The sequence below is a fragment of the Gossypium hirsutum genome, chromosome D12 (assembly GCF_007990345.1).
Source record: "Gossypium hirsutum isolate 1008001.06 chromosome D12, Gossypium_hirsutum_v2.1, whole genome shotgun sequence".
Taxonomy (NCBI): domain Eukaryota; kingdom Viridiplantae; phylum Streptophyta; class Magnoliopsida; order Malvales; family Malvaceae; genus Gossypium; species Gossypium hirsutum.
Window position 1 is genome coordinate 30,825,455 of NC_053448.1, and position 11,629 is coordinate 30,837,083.

Sequence of the window (11,629 nt, forward strand, 5' to 3'; positions counted from 1 at the left end):
CTTCCTAATTTCTCAATTTTGTTGTTTGCTTTTGATTACACTCTAATTAAATTGTGGTTTTTTTTCCCTTCTATTTGTGGAGTATTATTACTAGAGATGATACTTCGTATATTTTGAATTAATCCGTTTTATATGGAGTTTGAAAAGTGATTATAGGACAAGACAAGTAATTTTTTTCTTTTAGATAATAAATATAAAACTATTGTGATAATAAATTTAATAACATCTACCCCATCCATTGCCATCTCTAATTCACTACAGGAATTTAAGGTTTTAGCGGTGTTTTTCCAATAAGAAAATTAATAGCGGCGTTTATGAGAAAAACGCCGCAAAAAGTCAAGCATTAGCGGCGGCGTTTTTCTTAAAAACGCCGCAAAAGATCAAGCACTAGCGACGTCTATGAGAAATACGCCACAAAAGGTCAAACATTAGCGGCGCTAGGAGAAAAATGCCACAAAAGGTCGACAGCTAGGAGAAAATTGCCGCAAAAGGTCAAGCATTAGCGGCGCTAGAAGAAAAACGCAGCAAAAGGTCGAGCATTAGCCGCGCTAGGAGAAAAACGCCGCAAAGTAGAATTTTATTTTAAACGAAACGGCGCCGTTTTGCTATACTCAGTTTTATCCCCAACTCACACTTGAAATCCCTTATTTTTTCCCCTAAAAATTTTCCCCAAACCCCTAATTCCCCAAATCAAAATCCCCAAATTATCATCCGACCATCCGCTGCATCACCGCTGACTGTCCCCTCTGCCGCATCGCCGTCAACACTCGTCTGCCTCATTACTGTCGACATCCTCTGCTGCATCGCCGTGTAAGTCTTCCTATGTATGTTCCAAATGCAAAGAACAGTCGGGGTTTCTGCATGCGATTATTTTGCTTAAAATGGAAACGTTTTTTAATAAGATTGCTCTTCATTTGCTTAGAAATAGCTCCCTCATCTTTTCATCCATTGTTCGAATTTGATTTTAGCATCGAATTTGATTTTGGCATGCATCAGATTTCATCTATATACATGTTGAACACATTCCCATATTCGAGACTCACACCTGAGTTTGAGTAACATAGGAATTACAAAATGACTTGGTTCTAGGTGGTGATGGAAATTCCTGCATAGTTATCCAACATGGAAATTTCGTGCTTTGCTGTTTCACTTATCCAACATGAAGCTAGAATACGAACTGTTGTGATAATTTACGGTCTCAAACATGATAAAACTGACAGCTTGGAAAACACTAAAAGGTTCATTTATTCCTTGTTGACTTATTATATTTTATCATTGAGACCGAGTGCATATACCCTACTGCAATGTGAATTCATGGTGGATATATTGTTATGGTCATATTTTTACTGAACCTTACCAAAGGTGGGTCTGTAGGTTCTCTCTTTGCTAAGCAAAGGATTCTTGCAACCAAAACAGAGGAGAATCAGTCAAATAGATAGTGTCAAGCAGGCGGCGCAGTGGTGAATCAGTATAAATCAATGCTGTTGGATCTGTGGTCAGTGATGTTGATTCTGCGCAATGATTGGCCCTCAACTAATTGAATTGTGGTATGTCCTTATGATCCTTTTGCTACTTCTGTAGATTGTAGAACTCGTGAATTGCTGCCACACACTTGTAATGCCATTGATCGAGCAAATGTAGATAAACAGTAAGTGTGCCATCGATTCTGGCTTTCTATTTGGTAAGCAATCAAGAGACAACCCATGTTTTTGATCAATAGAGAGCATAATGATTTTGTATTTGGTGTTTCATGCTCGGTTTGTCCTGGACTTCTTAAAATCATGAATAGGCAAATTGCCCCAAATCCAGATACATGGCTTAAAAGCTCAAAAGAATCAAAGGATGAGACATGCCTTCGAGCTTTTGTGGTCAAATTTTGTTATAATGCAAGGAGAAAACTTATGTTTCGTTTGGCTGGTTAGTGTAATAACGTGAAGAAAAGTTTATTTAGCAGTTAAGTACTAAAATAATTGTAATGACATCAGTACTAAAATAGTTCACTGTTTGATAGAGAAAAATGTTGAACAAGTGTATGAAATACCACTTTTATCCTTAATGAAGGGAAAAAACCTAATAACTTAATTATGTTTTTTCGCGACTTGATAAGAAAATTTAAAATGTACTTCTATAAATAGTCTTTATTTTTATTTTTCAAAAATGATATACCAAATATATTATTTTTATAAAACTACATGCTAAAGTTTCATAATTTTTTTATGTGCCTACGAAAAAAGTTTAATTCAAAGAATATTTTTAAATGGTTTTATAAAATATTTATAAAATAAAACTCAAACAAAATTTGGCATGTAATTTTATAGGAATAATATATTTGGAAAAAATTGAAAGTTATTGCTACTTCTTTTGAATACTTTATAAAATTTTTTAAATTATATAATTTTTTCATAAACCCCCCTTGATATCTATTTATTAAGAAATTTTTAAATAAAAAAATTATTTATTTATTAAGATTTTGGGGAGGATATGCACTGCTAGTTTCTTGAAATTTTGGAGTTTATTTATGCAGGTGTAAAAATTTTAGATGTTCATTTGTGATTTATTATATATATGTCTACTGATTGTTGGAAATGCCGGAAAAGTTGAAAGTAAAAATAGTACAAAGCCTGAAATTCTCTCAAGCATATGTGAATTACTATGTTCTGTAAAATTGAGCTTATCAACTAAAGATGTTAATTACCTTATCTTCATTGTTTGCATGTGTAATTTTATCCTTAACAATGTTAAAGAAAAAGTTTTGTTATTGACTCGGAGAAGGGAAAAATAGTTAATAGTTGCTGCAGTTTGCTTTGTTCGCAGGAAAAATAGTTAATAGTTGCTGCAGTTTACTTTGTTCGTAGCATTCTCACTCGTCATGTAAGTTAATTCACTCGTAATTTTGCTATTTATACTCTTTTATTTTTCATTTATTTTATTATTTTCGCTATTATGGAGTTTTTTTTATTCTTCTTGTAGCATCCCAAAAATTTTGGACGTGCTTTGCTCACCACAACACTAGTTATTGGAATTGACTTTACCATCTAATTTACAATTTCTAAAACCTGACAAATTTCATTTTGTGAAGTATGAGAGTGCCTTATGTTTGTATGTTAGTTATTATATATTAATATTTCCTTACGAAAACTTTAAAATCATTTTCCATTATCAGTGACTGTTTGTGAAGTATGAGAATGTTTTATCAATGGATTTAGATTTTATACAAAATTTCACGAAAAATTAAAAAGGACTCAAAATTATGGAATAATTATTAATTCTTTTAGATAATAAATATAAAACGATTATGAAAATAAATTTAATAACATCCACCCATCCATTGCCATCTTTAAATACTATTTACATCAACGGCAAGTTCACAATTCCCTACGTCTAAAGACTTTATGATGCTACAAAAAGACTACATTAAATTACATTATCGTCAAACTGAAAATTGTCGGCTGCATGCAACTTTTAGCCAATGAAAATTTGCCTTTGGTTCATTGAGAATGTACTGTTTCCAATTTTATCAAAGGTGATAGTTTTTTTTTTTTGAAAGAAAAGAAATGCTCTACAAAAATGAGAGAGACTCAAAAGAAGATATTTCAAATAAGTGTAAACTTTTCTTTCTATCAAAAATGCAATGAGATCAGTTTCAATATACATATTTAATGATATATTTAAGAGATCAACTCTCCACTTTCTGCAAGAGTTGAGCTATGCACCTGATTATTAGTGAGTTTAAGCACTTCGACAATGAATCTTTGATAGCCCCAATAACTTTCATGTTGTCTATCGACATTGATATTTTGTCATAATGCCTTTCTTACATCAATAACACACCATCAATGATGTCCCACAATTCGGCTTCAAATATTGAACAAGTTCCCAAATGACAGTTAAAACACTACTCCTTCTGCAACAGTGCATCCCATGTTAATGTTAATAGCTCCATCTGATCTTAATTGGATCCACCTTTCTGCCTCCACTAGACCTACTCTAGATAATCGCCTCACAGAATCCCCATTGTGAACAGGAAAATATTGCTTAGACAAACTATAAGCATTTTTGACATTTTCCTCTTCACTCCACGACACACCCTGAAAGATACAAATATTTTTATTCTTCCAAATATGCCACGCAACAATGCCAAAGAAACTCGACCACTCAACATTCCTCATAACTAAATTATGACGAATTTGCAAATTAGATGTAAGTTAATCCTATAAATTACCTAAAAAGAAATATGTAACAACCCGCTTTTGAGTCTGATCGGAACAGTAGTTTCAGGACCACTTAACCGAGTAAAAATATTTATCATATTATTTTAATAAGTTTTACAACATGATGGAATTATAGTATAAAAATTTCATTAAAAAATTTTATCGTTTAAATACTTAATTTGATAAAAAAGACTTAATCGCATAAAATGTAAAAGTAGCATGCTATAGGTTAAGAGTATTTATTTGCTGATAAGTTGAATGAGAGGTCCTTATTATGTTATTGGACCAATGATAGTGGTGCTGGTCATAAATGACCTTAAAATATGTGAATTATGCTTTTATTTCATTAAGGTTAATTTGGTAAAATGGTTATTAATATTGAATTCAAGTAAAAACAAAACAGAAAGTGGCAGTCATTTTTTTTTTCTGCACGATTTTGAAGTTTAGAAAGCCAAAGTCATGGCTTTTACATTCGGCCAAGCTTAGATTCTCAATTAGGGTATGGTTTTTATTCCGTTTTTAATAATTTTTACGTTTTTGAGATCGTTGCTTTGTATTCTAGTTAGCCCGTACCTCAATTTCTGAAAATTTTGATGATTTTGAAATGTGCCATTGTTGAATACTAGTATATTTTGAAGTATTATGCTAGATTATTGATGGGTATTGAAATATATACAAGTTTTATAAAGTAAATTTTGACAAAAATGAGCATTAGGGATTTAATTAAAAAAATAGAAATATTATGTTAGAAATGTGAAATAAATGAAAATATGGGTTGATTAGAAGATATATAGTATTCGGCTAAGAATACGTATAAAGAAATTTCATATATTTTGTGTATTTGTGAATTAGGATCAAGATAAACAAATACCGGAACTTGATCGGGGAAACAAAAGTTAGACGGGTAGACGAAAGTATTCGAGCAAATACGAGGTAAGTTCGTGTAGCTAGAATTGAATTATTAAATATTTGTAATTGTCCAAAAATGAATGTATGTAAGTTGAATGAATGATCCACTTGAATTTTAAATTACCGATATACTATTATATTACTGTTTACATGAATGCAAATGAAATGTTACAAATACTATATACGTTATATAGATTTGGTATAATAATAGGCATTGAATATGAAATTTTGAGTATTTAAATGTATGTATTTAATTATATTAAATATATATACACATATGAATTGAGAAATTGAGCTATTGATTTTTCATTGCTTAATTGATGAAATTGGATAATACCGAGCCCGTTTGAACTTTAGAAAATCGTCGGATACGAGTGACTTGTCACTAGGGTTACCGTTTGGTCGAGCTCCTGCATTTGTTGCGGACTCACCACAGCTTGTATGAGCTTACCGTTTCAGCTCTACGGAGCTTACCGTTTATCAGCTCGGAATGACCTTACCGATTATGGCTCGAAAGAGCGAAAATGACAATGAATTGATGAATTTCTGATAAATACACTTATAGTGTATCACCCGTGTATCCCTCGATGTTCTAATAGGTTCAATGGGCATAATTACTGTTACTGATCATATGAATAAATTATATAATTATTTGGATGAATTACCATTGATATGTATAAGTTACTATTGATACGGAAAAATTTTTGTTATTACTGATGAATTACAGGTTACACGAATAGGATGGAATTGATATAAATGCTATATGATTTACATGAATTATTTGTTTTATGAATATATGAATTATAGGGACGACATGATATATTTAGCTATATGACTAACTCGTGGATGGTAATGTGAATAGACTTTGTGGACAAATGAGTTGATTTTAATTGTTTTAAATGCTTAAATGTTAAATTGGTAAGTTTAATTTTATATTATACGGCTTACTAAGCTTAATGCTTACTTCATTTATTTTCTTATGTTCTATAGATTTCGAAAGCTAGCTCGATTTTGGACTAGGTCGGAGATTTGCTATCACACTATCCAAACGATTTTTGGTACTTTTGGACCTTATGTAAATAATGTAAATATGGCATGTATAGTTAATTTTTGGTATGAATTTTGGGGTTTGATCAAACTATGTGATATGGCTTGAGTTGGAAATGTTCAATTTAGAATGGAAACATTATGGGTTATGTTCATTTTGGGTGCACTTTGATAAATGGTATTTTGGTATATTTGAATATATAATGCATTGGTTGCGATTTGATATTTGCAGGGAAGGTTCAATAGTTATAAAAGGGTTATGTTCAAATTTTTCTAAAAAAAATAAAAAAATGAATGAAGTCAATTAGTAAGAATTTATATGAATTTATGATTATATATATTTATTATTTATTTAAGAATTACTGTATATTGTCCGAGATATCTGGTAATGCCTTGTAACCCGATTTCGGCGACGGTTAGAGGTTAGAAGTGTTACAAAATAAGTCTACTTCTGAGGTGGAATGATTTGGGACCATATATCTTTCGCTACAATGCAATCTCTAAGAGCATGAATTACATTCTCCAATTCATTACACATATTGAACATCTCGTTCTGCTACCAATTTCACACCTTAGCCGTTTCGCCTGAGTAAGCACTTTTTGAGAGTCAACCAAAGAAAAAGTCGAACCTGTTGGGGCCCCTGAACCTTCCATGACAGATATTTTAGGATTATTGAAATTTCTTTTCTTTTTCTTTTATTATTCAAAGTTTGAATTGCTATTTATTAATAAAAAGTATTTTGCTTAAACTTTCGAATACCGAGTAAAGTTGGCCATGAGTAAAGAAGGTACAAAAATCAGATTTCACCCATAAACAAATTTCATACAAGCTACGTATATATTTTTAAGTAAATTACAATTAAAATCACTAAATTATTACCTCTTAAACAATTTTACCTTTCATCAACTAAATAATAAGATTTTACCTGAAATATACAAAATCTTACATTCTCAAGTAATATAACATATGCACTAAATTATTTTATATTCCGATAATATTATTATTAAAAATAATCATTCTGAACGAAAATTAATAAATTATATTATAAAAGTGAAATGCAAAAAGTTAGAAAACATATAATGTAAAGTTTAGGTAAGCAATTTGCTCAAAGGCACAATCACAAAGGGAAGTTGCGATGTGTTAGGTGAAGTTGACAGTAATCCACCCACCGTGGGGTTGGCTGGCTGGCTGTTCTTTAGGTTGATGATGATCATGTTATTAAATTACGAGTATTATTAGTAGTTGGATGAGATGAGCTAATTAATTGAGAAAAATCAATCAGACTAACATTTAACCACACTTTTGATTGAAAGACAGTACACCAACGGCACTGCATTCTCTTAAGTCACTTCACTAATTCACCAAAGAATCAATCCGGGAATGATTAGTCAAGGATGTAGACCCCAATTTGTTGTGGGTGTATTCATTCCAAATTTTATATTTATTAAATACTGATTAATTTTGAATTTGATTTTTTTTACAAGTGTAGAAGATATGATTCATGTTTAAGATAAAATCTGGGCCCGGCCTAATATTACCACTGCCCTACAACTATGTATCCCCATCTAGGAATGGGCCTCCACTCATTCTCATGACTTTGAGATTAAGTTCAATTTCTTTTTCGTCCCCATTCTAGAGGTGATAATGGGCTGTCATAATAAAATTTCAGGTTCGTTTGATAGATTTGGGCCCGATTTGACACGAAAAATGAGTTTAAAGTTTTTCTCAAACTCGGTTTAGTTAAAAAAAGTTAAAACTTAAGCTCGACTTGGCTTGCCCGTTTTAAAATTTTTTTATATAAAAATAAATTTAAAAAATATAATTCATCAAAAACACTAAAAATATTGAAATAAATGTTTCACAACAAATTGAAAATAAATTAGAAAAAGTCCTTATACTTAAATAGTACTAAGATAAGTGGAACTTAATAAGCAAATGCCTCTAAAGTAGTAGTAAAATTAACAATAAAATAAGAGTTATACAATATCCAAACAATAACAACAAAATAATAGTAATGTAATAGTGAAATGACAATAAAACAGTAATAATTCAGTGGAAAAATAACATGAATTTTTTTTGTAAATCCGAGCCGGACCCGGGCGAAGAAAAACTTACCTAAAACTCGACTTATTTTCTAAATGGACCTTATATTTTTTGCCCAAACCTTTTTTTTTTAGACTTATATTCTTACTCAATTCCTTTTACTTTTCAAATATATCTTTGAGTCGTGCTGGATGACTTCATCCATGATTAGTTCTTCGTATGACGTTAATTTTGCAATGAAGTTGGCACCAATTCATCGAGATATATATTCGTTCAGAAAGAAAAAAGTACATATACATATTATGAAATATAGCCAAATAGAACGCGTTTCTTTTATCTCTCCCAGCTTCAACATAGGAGAGGTATTTGTTTGGTCCTATAAGTCTGGTTGAATTTGATATCCACATGAAATAATTTTATATATGTTATGAAATCCACTCCAAAATTGGCACTAAAATCAGGTTTAGAGTTTATACCATTTCTTCTTTCACCTTCTAAAAATTTAACCTCCCAAAAAACCAAGATTATTATCTGAACAATAAAATGTTCAAATAAGTTTTTCAAACTCGAGTTAAGTAAGCAATTCTTTATATACATATATACTAGGATAGAGTCTGAAATTTATGTTAGGGGTTAAAATTAAATTATAAATTTTTAAGGGGTTAAAGTACAAAGTTATCATTATATTAACTTATCTAGAATTTTTAAGGTGAGCAAACTGAAAGTTTAGACAACTAAGATTTAATTTTATCATGGTATTAATATATAATTTTAAACATAATTCTATGTTATTCATAAGCATCTCTAATTATAACTCAATTCTAATTAAGAGTTTGAATATTTGAGTTAGAAAATTACCACATATGATCAAATTAATGAGATGTTTACTTGTAGGGAGAATAATTGATGTATTGTTGGTGCATAAGTCTCATGTATTGTCCGTGAATAATAACATGACACCTTAGCATTAAATAAAACAAAAAATAATAATGGAGGGCTTATAAATAAATATTGATAACTTTATTTAAACATAATTAAATCGTTATTAATTATAAATAAATGTTAAAACCCTAAACCCTTAAACCCAAGATTCTAAATCCAATAGTTATTAATATTTATTTATAACAGTTACAATTAATGTTTAATTATGTTTAAATAAAATTATTAGAATCTTTTTACAAGTACTCCATATTTTTTGTTTAATTTAATAATGACGTGTCATGTTATTATTCATTGATAGTGCATGAAACTTATATATCAACGAGGCATCAAATATTATTCCTTAATTATATATTAGTGTAACACCCCTAACCTGTTTCCATCGTCAGATTAGGGTTACAGAGTCTTACAAGGCAAAACAGAACATTTCACTTCATTTCAGAATAATTAAATAAATAATTTATAAGTATATAAGAAACAAAATCAATTTAAGGTATAAATACACTTACGGGCCTTAAATCGAGGTTATGGGGGCCTAAAAATAGTTTGGGATCAATCTAGAACTAGTTTGAATTAAAACAGAAAAATAAACAAAAATTTGAAAATTTTGGAAATAGGGGTTACATGGCTGTGTGGAATAGCCCAGGTCGTGTGGCTTCCCCACATGCCCTTGTGGCCAGACCGTGTAACTAACTGTGACCGTGTGAAAAATCGTACATTTAAAAATTAATAAAACACATACATCCTAGTCTTATTCCACACGGCCATGTCACTCATGTTTCTAAAATTTTCAAATTTTTGCATATTTTTCTGTTTTGATTCAAATTAGTTCTGGATTGATCCCAAACTATTTTTAGGGTCTCGTAAGCTAGATTTAAGGCTTGTAAGTGTATTTACACCATAAATTGATTTTGTTTGTTATATATTTATAAATTATTTATTTAATTATTCTAAAATGAAGTGAAATGTCCTGTTTTGCCTTGTAACACTCCGTAACCCTAGTCTCGCGATAGAGACGGGTTAGGGGTGTTACATTTAGTGGTATCAGAGCTACGATTTAGTCGATTCTTAGATTGAACATAGCGTGTTTGAAGTTTAGAAATTACACCATATAAACTTGTGATAGTGTGATATTATTGATCCGATCTAACCTCTATTTTTTGTATAGATTATAAAGATGCTAGCAAAATCTGATTGTGCTGACACTGATGAAGTTAACATAATGTTCCAACTAATGAACAAAAAACAAGTCGTGGTTTACCAATTCCACCAATGTTAGAAAATAAAGTTAAAAGTATTTTCTTCAATTTAATGGGTTATTGGTTCACGGAATTCATGCGAACCAATCCTGTGGCTCAACAACCTCCACCCCCTATAGCACCCCTTGTTGTACCTCTTGTGGTACCTCTACCTTCTCAAACAATTGAAACAAGTAAACGGGTTCCTATTGATAAAATCTGAAAGAGTGGGGCTGAAGAATTTAAAGGTAGAACATATGATGATCCAACTAAACCTGAGTATTGACTCGAAAATATTCAACGAGTTTTTGATGAACTTGCCTACTCCCCTAATGATTATCTAAATTGCACTGTGTCTTTTCTTAAGGATGAAGCATACAGTTGGTGGACCACGTTGACAGAAGTAGTACCGAAAGATAGAATTACTTGGGATTTCTTCCAAGCTGAGTTTAGAAAGTAATATGTCAGCAAAAGATATTTAGATCAAAAAAAGAAAGAATTTCTTGAATTGAGGTAGGGAAATAAATTAGTAGCTGAATACGAGAGAAAGTTTGTGTATCTCAGTAAGTATGCCCATGAAATTGTGCCGAATGAAAAAGAAATGTGCATTCGTTTTGAAGATGGACTAAATGATGAAATTAAAATGTTGATTAGAGGAATTGAGATTCGAAAACTTTTTGTTTTATCCGGTCGTGCTCAAAAGATGGAAGAAGTTTATAACCACAAGAAGTTAAGACATAGAAAAGCTCAGGATTTTAGTAAAAGAAGCTTTCCTAAATCATTTTTAGCACCCTCGTCAAAGAAAAACAAAGAAGAAATTCACCGTACCACTTTGGCATATGGGTTTTCGAGCAAAAATAAATCGATTCAACATGATTCAAAATATCAAGTTAAGCCTGTCGATAGTGTGAGAAGTGTTCGAAATGCTCCAAAATCGGTTTTTAAACATTGCGAAAAACTTCATAGTGGGGAATGCAGAACGAAGATGGGTCTATGTTACAGATGTGGCTCAACATATCATTTTGTACGGAATTGCCCAAGAATGGCAGGAGATAATGATGAATGAAGTGATAGACAGATGTCGACACCTCAAAAGGGTAAACGTCCTGGTCAAAGTAGTAATACTGGAGTTAATCGTACTGAGAATAAAGATACAGTTGCCCATTTTGAAGTTAGAGAGCCTGCACGAACATACGCTATTCGAGCCAGAGAGGAAGCTGTCGCGCCTGATGTTATTGCTA

The 11,629-nt window shown here is 31.2% G+C and overlaps 2 long non-coding RNA genes across 2 annotated transcripts; both read left to right on the forward strand.

Moving 5' to 3' along the window:
* The first annotated feature begins 1,217 nt into the window (after window positions 1-1,217).
* On the forward strand, window positions 1,218-1,717 carry LOC121224495 (uncharacterized). Its single transcript, XR_005922078.1, has 2 exons — window positions 1,218-1,495; window positions 1,582-1,717. It is a non-coding gene; the product is annotated as an uncharacterized lncRNA (long non-coding RNA).
* Window positions 1,718-4,622: 2,905 nt separating this feature from the next.
* LOC107947506 (uncharacterized) lies at window positions 4,623-6,322 on the forward strand. Its single transcript, XR_001697142.2, has 3 exons — window positions 4,623-4,710; window positions 5,064-5,144; window positions 6,111-6,322. It is a non-coding gene; the product is annotated as an uncharacterized lncRNA (long non-coding RNA).
* The last annotated feature ends 5,307 nt before the right edge of the window (window positions 6,323-11,629 follow it).